Source organism: Eptatretus burgeri, chromosome 10 (genome assembly GCF_056783735.1).
Source record: "Eptatretus burgeri isolate ZD-2024b chromosome 10, Ebu_testis_v1, whole genome shotgun sequence".
Taxonomy (NCBI): domain Eukaryota; kingdom Metazoa; phylum Chordata; class Myxini; order Myxiniformes; family Myxinidae; genus Eptatretus; species Eptatretus burgeri.
In genome coordinates this window covers 77,855,320-77,866,548 of record NC_140970.1, presented here as the reverse complement: position 1 = coordinate 77,866,548, position 11,229 = coordinate 77,855,320, and the positions used below count along the sequence as shown (strand labels likewise).

The 11,229-nt window shown below is 44.7% G+C and overlaps 1 long non-coding RNA gene across 1 annotated transcript in view; it reads right to left on the bottom strand.

The window, feature by feature from the left end:
* Positions 1–954: 954 nt before the first annotated feature.
* The window catches only part of LOC147018914 (uncharacterized), a 45,601-nt gene continuing 35,326 nt past the window's right edge, over positions 955–11,229 (bottom strand). Inside the window, exon 3 of the long non-coding RNA XR_015062584.1 lies at positions 955–1,172. This is a non-coding gene — a long non-coding RNA (uncharacterized LOC147018914). The remainder of the gene's footprint in view (positions 1,173–11,229) is intronic.

Below are 11,229 nucleotides of genomic sequence, written 5' to 3'. Positions count from 1 at the left end.
TGCAGCACAACAGACCGTTACTCGAGTACGCCAACTGTCATTCCGATGTACTCGCACTCTCTTGCTCTCAGAAGTAACCACTGCATACCAAGGGTGAGAAATTTATTAAAGGAAGTAATAATGTAATAATGCAACTAGAAATTTAATTTCCTATTTTATGAGACATCTGAGCAAGTAGCTGCTGTGTTAATTAACTCTGAGGTTCTGCATTTTATAAAGGAAGATCAAACAGTTGTGAAAGATGCACAGACACAAGTTCATGCAAATACACATAAATAGAACAATAAACACAGACAAGGGGATTTGGGTTCTATGTGACCCGGCAAGCGATCCTGAGCAAACGGCATGCAGTATCAATGAGCAAAGGGTCAACGAGCATGGAGAAAGAGTGTAGTCCTGTCAATATTTACCTTCTTGGCACAACTCAGCAACAGTGCCATTGGTGACACCTTATAAGCAGCAAGGGACACAAGCCCCACCTTGGAGAAAATCATACAAGAAAAGCTACTTTTAAACACAAAATTCCCAATGATGGTATACAGTTATAAAAAGGTAATGAAGGAACACAGGCCTCCTTCAAAACTAAGACCACACAGAGTGCAGCCACACCGAGCAACCAAAATGGGTGCAGAAAATCAAAGAGATTGCAACTTCCCTCGTGAAGATTATCTCAATCTCACCACGAGACAGTGCTCCACACCAAAGACATGAGACACCAAAGCGAAAAGCTGAAGAGGTGTTGCCTGCTCCATAAACAGAAACTAACCCCAGATGAACAAAAAAGACATTAAATAGGTGAGCTTGAGTATAGAGAAGCAGACTCCTTTTTTTTTTTCATTTCAGTTTGTTGAGAACTTCAAACACTCCACAAAGCAGTCCGAACACTGATATTTGTCAAGTTTACAAATACAAAACAAACTTACAATATATATATATATATATATATATTTTTTTTTTAGAAAAAGAATAATAATCATATAAAATTGTATGAAATAAATATATGGAATGAAAATGCAAATTAGTGAGAAAGCAGAAATTGACATTTTTTGTTATAGCAAAAGGTGTCCAAGCACGGAGTCTTCACGGCTCGAAGCTCACTCAGACAGGGCACACGGAGTGCTGGCATCAGCGACAAGAAAATCTGCACCATGTCCGCAAACGTCGAGCAAGACCTGCAAACACCCAGGATGCACAGTGAGCACTGCTGTGGTCCGTGTGCCCAGGCCCTGCAAACGGGCCACAGGAACGGACCTGCAGATGCAGAGCAGCAGTAACTACCGGCCCAGAACCCGGGACCATGCGTCCCGCACATCATCACGAGACCGAGTGTGTCCCACTCCAGCATCCGGAGCACTTTGTTTGCCCAGACAGCGAGTGAGCTCCGAGCGCTGCTAGTGTGAACTACACCTGCTAGGCCGCTCTTCCCCTTGAGCCTCAGTCATCATGCCGGCGTCCTCCCTCCTCACCAACACCCAACTCCACCACTCCCACGGGTTGGACTGGCCCCAACACAGCAATACTGTAATCAGAGCCACGTGCCTTTCCACAACTTTATCCCGGAGGCCTTTGAAAGCTCCTTGATACTCATGGTTGAGTTTTTGCTGTGAAATGGGGAGAGATCAGTCACAGCATTGGTGATAAACCTGGAGAGACCTGGGCCACGTGGCTTGAAACAGCTTGTCAAGCGAGGTGCGTGCTCAGGCACAGCCGCTCTACACACCACGTCCTCAATAGGAGGCCAAGGCAAAGCGTCCCCCATGCAGTGACGATGGAACAAACCCGGAAATGGAAGTGACGCAGTAATGTCATCACGGAGCTAATCAGCTGCCGACTTGTATACAAAGCGACGTTTCTAGAGGAGCTACAACATGGAATGGATTAGGACATAACGCAACAAAAGGAACAGCAGAAAGAGAGGGATGAAGCACACCAACAGGGTTAAGGAACAAATTAGAGGGGGACTTGGACAAATAAGGGATGTGGGGAAGAATGAGAGGAAGGGGAGGACATACACTGCATGAGGGGAAGGGGAGGACACACAAAATGGACCAAAGCAAACTCTCACGACGGAAAAACTGGAAATTTGAAAAGAGACTCGGTGATGTAATGGTTAGAGCATCCACTCTGGTGGTTCAAACCCCTGCCGAGTCATACCAAAGACTTTAAAGAATGGTACATGCTGCTTCCTTGCTTCATGCTCAGCATTTAAGAAAAGATAGAGCATGGACAATCCCCATCTGTTGGCATCCATGAGGGTGATGAAATTACTCTTGAGAAAGTGCCCCGCTGAGTGCAGTGGAAAAACCGGCGCCATTGTTATGACGTCTCTGGTACTCAGAGTATCCTGGGAAGTGACGACACTTCCCCCAAGCTCAGTGGCTGCGTTAAGTGTTTGTCTCATCATTATATCCATGTGTGTGCGTGAGCGAGTGGCAACTCGAATCCGAGCTTTAGACCTTGTTTAAAAAAAAAACCAGAAACAGAAAAGAGGTGAGCTTGGGGAGAGTTAATAGGTGGAGAAAAGATCATGGACTTGGATTGCGGGGGGGGGGCGGGAGGGGGGAGAAAGATGAACTGAGATGGTGGTGAACAGCTGCCTTGAAGACCTGGAGGGAAGAATGATATTGAAGGAAAATTTGTTCCTCAGACGGGGATAAAGAGGAACGAATGAGTGGAGGTAAGCAGCGATTCTGGACTTTGGGAGTTTCATGAGAATGGGGTGGATGGTTGATCGCACGTGCCTTGCAGATACCTGGGGGTATAAAGCATGGAAATAGCAGAGCGTGCAAGACCAGAAAGGATGTGGTAGAAGACAGAGGGTCCATCAACCTGTTTTTGATGGGAAAGTGATTGTCCCATCGATTCAGCTTCATCGTGGGAGATTCCAATGATCTAGAAGGCCTTGGTTTCCACAGCATCAAACTGAGCAAGGTGTGAGGAAGGGGTGCCAGCCGAGAGGCGGGAGAGTTAGTAGGTGGATCAAAGATCATGGACTTGGATTGGGGGGTGGGATGATCTGAGATGGTGGTGAACAGCTGTGTTTGGACATAGAGGGAAGAATGAGATTAAAGAGAATATGGAAATAGGTTTCACAGGCAGGGAAAATAAAGAGGAATGAAGAGTGGACATCAGCAGTGATGCTGCATTTTGGAAGTTTCACCAGAAGTGGATTGCTGGTGGGTCACACATGCCCTGCAGACACCGGGGTAGGGAGGAGACAAAACATGGATAGACCATTAGGTACAAGACCAGAAATGAAGTAGTTCCTTTATCATAGACTGACATCTGTCAAACAGACAGACAGCGAGTAAACCAAGTGCCTAACCTGGCTTTGCGCTACGCACGGGGGTAAATATCACCCTGGGAGCAACTCATTTAGGAGAGTTGTTGGAGATGGCAAAGCTATCAATCAGACAAGTGGAGGCTGTTTGGGTTTCAGAGATATAATAACAACACATCATAACTTGGTCCTCAAAACATGATCCCAGAAAACACATGTGGATACCTTTGGGCCTCAGAGGACTCCGTTCCACATTCTAACACCCGCTTGACGAGATTGCAACCATTGACAGAAACACCCAGACAGACACTGGGAGCTATGAAAGCCATTTGATTCTTTCACACCCCGCTTTCCTTCCATGCTGACTGTGAATCTGAACTTAGAGATTTAACATATATTTTATATCAATTTAATGCTCGGTGTGGCGCATGTATATAAACACACCACATGCAGAAAAAGATAAAACGAGAGGTCAACGTATTTTTATGTGAATTACAAGGTCATTCGTAGATAATGAACGAACATGCACATGGAATTTGAACCGAGGTTTGCTGCATCACGAGAGAGGAGTTCAGATTGTAACATGACAGACCTCAACATTTACATTCACTCACAACATTCACTACTTCCTCCACCCAAGGTGGACAGAGGTTATGTTTTCACCCTTGTATGTCTGTCTGTGAGCAGGATGTCTCAAAAAGTTGCGGACGGGTTAAGACAAGACTTTGTGGATGAGTTGGGTAGATAACAAGAGCAAGCTGATTAGATTTCGGAAAAGGCCGGGATGTAAATCTGGCCTATCAAGGTGATACAAAATATAAATTGTGTTCAGCCTGGTGGAGGTATCGACCGAGTGTCGTTCTAGGTACCTCCACCACTGAAAGCTGAAGGAGGTTATGTTTTCACCCCTCTTTGTCTGTTTGTTTGTGTGCAGAATATCTCAAAAAGGTTGAGGATGGAGCCAAATGAAATTTCGTGGGCAGGTTGGGGGTGTGACAAGAACGAAGTGATTCAATTTTGATGAAGATCCGAATCCGAATCTGAATCCGGGTCTGATAATTGTTTCAGTGATTCTTCACCATTGAGAGAAAGGGCGAAACTAATATAAAGAACGATATCTCAAAAAGTTGCAGACGGATTCGGACGTAACTTGGTGGACATGTTGGGTGTGTGACAGTAAGGTATTGATTAAATTTTGGTGAAAATCCGAATCCGGATCAGACCATTTTTAAAGTGATTCTTCACCATTCAGAGATAGGGCTAAACTAATATATAGCACCATAGCTCGAAAAGTTGTGGCCAGATTTGGATGAAACTTGGTGGACAGGTACAGTATATATATATATATATATATATATATATATATATATATACATATATATACATATATATACATATATATACATATATATACATATATATACATATATATACATATATATACATATATATACATATATATACATATATATATATATATATATATATATATATACACACACACACATATATATATATACACACATATATATATATATATATATATATATATATATATATATATATATATATATATATATATATACATATATATACACACACAAATATATATATATATATATATATACACACACACATATATAAATACATATATATATATATATATATATACACACACACATATATAAATATATGTATACACACACACATATATAAATATATGTATATATGTATATATATGTATATATATATATATATATATATATATATATATATATATATATATATATACACACACACACATATATTAATACATATATACACAAATACATATATATATATATATATATATATATATATATATATATATATATATATATATACACACGTCTGGAAGGAGATTGGGACCATACTCCTTGCAGAGTGTTGGTGCTGCTAAAGCAGTCTCCTTGGCTCATGGGAACAATCCTGAACGGGTCGCCACTCTGACACAGTATACCAGCATGCTGGCACTCATTTTGCTGACCTCAGAAGGATGACTGGCCGAGTTAACCCCACCTGATATTAATTCAACAGCTGAGCGGGATTTGAACTCAGGACCCGAAGATCCATAGCCCACCACCCTCACCATGAAGCAAACAGCAGGCATATATATATATATATATATATATATATATATATATATATATATATATATATATATATATATATATATACTGTACATAAGTATATATTGTTGTGGTTTCCCGCCACTACGGCATGCGAGCGACCGCTTTTAACTAATCGCCGCCGCGTGCCCACCGGACATGGCAAACCGAGTCACAGCTTTCGGATCAACGCCGAAATCCAGCTACGGGTGTGTTTTTAATCATACCGTAAATCAGCCAACTATTCTGTCCACGCGCGACAGGGTCCGATCGCCGAATTGTCGATTTACCTAAGTATGCGCGCAGACAGAAATGCCGGGGAATTACACCTCAACGGGATCTGCTTGGAAACGAGCCGCTTAAGCAGCTCGCTCCGTTTGCGATTTACCGAGCGGTGTATATCGCCAAGCCCCGCCGGATCCAATTACTTTATTGGCTATTTACAAGCCAGCTAATATCCCGAACGCAATACAGCAGCTCAATTGGGGGAAAGGACGCAACGAACAGGTGAACATTCACACAATGACATTTATTTGTACACACGTAAGCAGTCATACACGTATGCAATCAAACACGTATGCAATCATGTAGTCAATAAAGCAATACAGGAACAAGCAAGACAAAGAACTACAACCGTTCTATTTATTATGTACACTTATTACAATTCTACTTAAGGACATGGCGCCACAACGTTCATACAAAGAAAAACCCCAAGAAAGAAAAGGGCAGAACTGGACCTCGTGGGTCTTCAATAGTTCACGGAGCTGTGGAGACCGCAAGAGCTCCGAGAGGCCGTGCTGGTTACCTGTCACCCTCGTGGTGACTCGCCGGGCCCTGGTTTGGCAACACTCGGTGGCCCTGCCTGCACTCTGCTGGACTCCAACCATGCCTTCAATGGCAATCCGGCTGGCGACTCCTCTCCGGCTCCAGCGGCGCATCCGTCAACCAAAGAGAGAGACCAAGCAGAGGGACTCTCTTTCCACTCGCTGACAGACTCTGCTGCACTCCCAGACTGCAACTCCCACACTGCAGACGATTGCAGCTCGACTCCGCTCCCAGACTTCCACTCAACTCCACGGCGAACCCAGACGGACTTCTTGGCGTTTCAGCCCGGCCTTTTATCGCCCCGGCGCCTCGCCCCTCCCTTCACGGCGTGCGGGGGGGGGGGGACATTCCAGGGGGGTTTGGCTCGGCTCCTCTTGGCCCGCTCTTTTGGCCCAATCACGGACATTCTTTTCTTTCGCTCTTCTGAGGGAAAATTCCAACAGAGCTCGGCTGGGGTCAGTTGTTGTTTTCCAACCGTCATTTCTGTTTACCCGTTCTGATGGATTTCGGGGCGGGAGTTGTTGAGATGTTGTTGCAGTGTGGTTAACGCTGTGGTGGGGATGGCGTGGTTGTTGAGATGGTGGTTGTGGTTGGCGCTGTGGTGGGGATGGCGTGGTTGTTGAGATGGTGGTTGTGGTTGGCGCTGTGGTGGGGATGGCGTGGTTGTTGACAGGCGGTTGTGGTTGTTGAAGTAGTGGTTGTTCCAAAATAAAGATAGCAAAAGAATAATGGCTGAATCAAAGATCACAGCCCGGTTCCACGAATAAATTCCTTAAGACATCGGTGGGGAAATCTAATCTGAACACACACTTATCAACATAACTGATCTCTGGGAAGCCTGAATGGTGTTCTGTGAATTTCCACAACTGTAACAATATATACATATATATATATATATATATATATATATATATATATATATATATATATATATATATACATTCATACATATGTATATATATATATATATATATATATATATATATATATATATATATACATATATATATACATGAGCTCTGACGAGAGAGCTCTGACGCCCGCCCTTATTTTTCCTCAGCAACATTCTTTCGCGAGTTCCGATGCCCGCATTTTTTTGGAGCGCATGGGTCGTCATGGTAACCGTGCACAAGTGGGGTGGGGTGAGCTTGGGGCGGATTGCGTCAGCCGAGACGGCCCGCAAATATAAAACGAATTGGAGGTCCGTTCTGATGAAAAAGAAAGCCAGGGAGGAAGAAGAGAAGCGAGCAAGAAGCGGGTGAAAGCACGCAAAAGAGGAGAAGAAAGCGAGCATGTGATGCGCATGTGGGTGTCTGACCAGCACCAACAATGAGACAATTCGTCCTTCCCAGTGCTTGAGCAAGCGAGCATGTGGTGCGCGTGTGGATGTGAGCAGTGCCGACGGCGAGTGAGGCACGTGTCGGTCACCAACAAGTGAGGCGTGGGTCAGTCACCGATGGACCGTGTGGGTCACTGGATGTCATCAGTTTCGTGAAGTGTGCGAAGCTGCCCATGTCACAACACCAGGGTCTAAACCCATGACAGACGATCTCAGTGCCCTCCCAGACATCGACTGGCATTCAAGGCTGTTCGCAAGAGGGTGCACGGCAAGGCTGGGTGCTGGCAAAGGACATGACACGCACGCACGCATTTCAGGACGTTTTCACTTCATGGACGGCTACTCTCTGGTGAGTGAGACTATTCTTCTCCCCCCCCCCAAATGATCTGTTGGGTACCCTTGTCTGTGTTTAGCTGCAAGTAAGTCGACCCCCCTGATAAGCATCTGCTCTTTGTGTCTTTCCTGGCATTTTGATTGATTTTGCTTTGAAATTTATTCTTTATATACCTCACAAAAGAAAAAGTTCTTTTTATTTATTTATATTGTTATTAATAAATCATTTGTCGATTTCCAACCTGTCCGTGTTTGTACTTTCCTTCCATTGGTCTAGCATTGTCCGAACCTCGATAGACTGGGAGGTAATTACCACAGATTTGACCAAAAATCGTCGGCACGCACCAGCGGTTAAAACGCTCGGCCGCCCTAATTAAAATCTCATCAGATAATATTGGTGCTTTGCCGAGGGCACGCTACCTGCTCAGGTAACCACGTGACCTCTAGTTAAACGGAATAATTAGATGGTGGACACTGGAACTCGTAGTTAGCTGGGTGGCGTTCATGGTTCGAAAACAACCCACCGTATCACAACGTTAATTGTGAGTGGTGGCCCCAGGTCCGGATCTTCCGAGGACAACTGGGGATTAATCCCCCTGAGTGACAAGCTGGTGTCTCGGTACCAGTGGCCGCAACAATATATATATATATATATATATATATATATATATATATATATATATATATATATATATATATATATATATATATATATATATATATATATATATACATAACATCTTCCCCTTCAAGATTGACAAAAGCATTGAACAAGTTATTGTTACATGAGGAAATTGTCAGGAACTCAAACCAATTCAGTAAGAGAAATTGAATCAGAGATCATAAAATAAATGGAAGCATTGATCGCCTGCAAAGTCTAACTCAGTCCCAAAGCGAAACAACAGATCAAACACTTCAATCGACATTACCTTACAACAAATCAAATCCAATTCAGTGCAAGGAAACATCCAAACTTAACAAGGGTAACATTTACAGTTCATTACAAGTCAAGTCTGTTTGGTCGACGACTGATTCGACTGCTTTGAGTACGAGTTATGTATGGGGTAACTGAGCGAGCTGAAGACACTGACCGAGCGACTGCTCTGTCTGGCTCACCCAGATCTACAGTAGGTGCCGTGTCACCACCTGAAGGCTTCATGTCTGACGAACAGCTTGAGCCATCATGGGCCTCACTCGTGGCGTTATCAGTATACATGAAAGATTGATCGAGAAGACACTCTCATTGGCTACGCTGGTGCTCTTACGTAAATGTCAACGGTTATGGTGATAAGTGTCACCTGTTTCTCAGGATTGAACAACGTACGAACGTGGCTCAGAATGCTGCTTCACAATCATAGCTGGTATCCACCTTTTGTAACCCGTAGGAGGCTCCATTCTAACTTCATCATTCTGATGTAATGGTGGAAAATCTTTGAGTTTGTGACGATCATGGTAGAACTTCTGTTTTGAACAGAACAACGGAATCTCACCTTGCTCACCCTTCGCTCACCAAAAATTCACCAACTCGACCACCAACATCTCCCACAAATGGGAAAAATCATCCCGTGCCTCCTTACACCTCCACATCGATACAATTCGCCACCAAACAGAGGTGTGCTGCACGGCTCAGGCCACTTGGACCGCTTGATGCAGGGACAAGCCAAGAAAGTTAACAGCACCAACCGCACCTCACTGGGGATGCCCCAAATGGGTGCGTGGGACCGATACGACCCTCGTCCAGTTGCCAAAACATGGCAGGATGGGTGGCGAGGGAAGAGGGTCGCGGGGAGGGGGGGGTCTGGGAGTTCGGTACGGGGCTCCGGGCCGTGTCGCGCCGGATGTGCGAATGAGACCGCTTCCTGCCCCAGGAGCCTGGCAGGGCAGGGCTATGACTGCTGTGGCCCAATAGGGAAGTGCGATTCAGGTCACGGCGCGTCACTTCAGGTTGTCACCCCACCCTTCGCCCGGGGCTTATAAAAGGCGGATCGTGAAGACATCCGCCCTCTCTAACTGCACTTTGTCCGCCTGCCTGCCTCCCCCACTTCTCCACTTCTCCACTTCTCTGCTTTGCCCTTTCTTCACTGCTCCTCATCTGCCGTCGCTGCATCTACACTCGGGGTTGGTGTGCGACAGACGTTCTTCGGGGACCAGTGCGGGGCACACACTTTCACGATCCCTGGCAAAGTGACTCAGCAGGAGATAATGCACTCATGAGGTGGGAATGCTCAAGCAGAGTGTCCCATGGAGGTACACACAGCAATCACAGACCTATGCATGACAAGGCTAGGAATCTTTAGCCTCACGCATATATATATATATATATATATATATATATATATATATATATATATATATATATATATATATATATATATATATATATATATATATATATATATCTCACTCTCTCTCTCATCCCCTCTGGACGAACAAAAGAGCATCCATTACAGATTCGCAATTGCAGTTTCTTCTGCACGACACCGCACCCCCCCCATATTGCACCACACCATACCTCCCACACCTTGGACACCAGTATTTCTCTCTCCTACGTCCCCCAAAGTGTACTGTGTTGCGTTGGTCGGCCGACCCCGCCAGGTATTGCTAGGCCGTTAGTCTTCATCAGCTCTCTTTCTTTCTGGCTATCTAATCTCCCTCGGGTTTGTGTGTGTGTGTGTGTACGTGATGGCGCCTGTCGTAGCATAAGTTAAGATTGTAGAAGTGATAACGGGATAAGTCTGCTCTGTGTCTGCTTTTGTAAATTGCTTGCCTTTTGTCACACCCCATGAATTCCTTGCTATCCCTGCTGTACATAATATTAAACCCCATTCACTGTGCCACATATCTTTCCTTGCTTGAGCGTAAATAAATGCTTGTGTAGAAATGTGCCCAGCTCGTTTTCATATTTTCCTTCATTGGTCCAGCATGGTTTGTGTCCTAGCCCAGCTGGGACGTTATCCCCAATGATCTGTTTTCCGAGTCGGTACGTCCTTGGGCAGTTACGCTCAGCTAACAATCCGGTAAGGTAATCCAGTTAGAACAAAGCATACTGAGGGCGTGTCCCCTGGTAATTAGATCACGTGGCCAGTAGGTAACCAGTATTCATTGGACGGAGGACCCGAAGTCACGTGGTGGAGTTATTGGTGTTCACGGTCAATTAGCGACCCACCGCGTCACGGACTTATCCATGTGCGACGGCCTGCAATTCCGAAGAGTCTTGTGGGAACTCGAGGTAGCTTCCACCCCTTCATGGTATTCTCGCCCCTGACCCCGGGTCTGTAACAATATATATATATATATATATATAT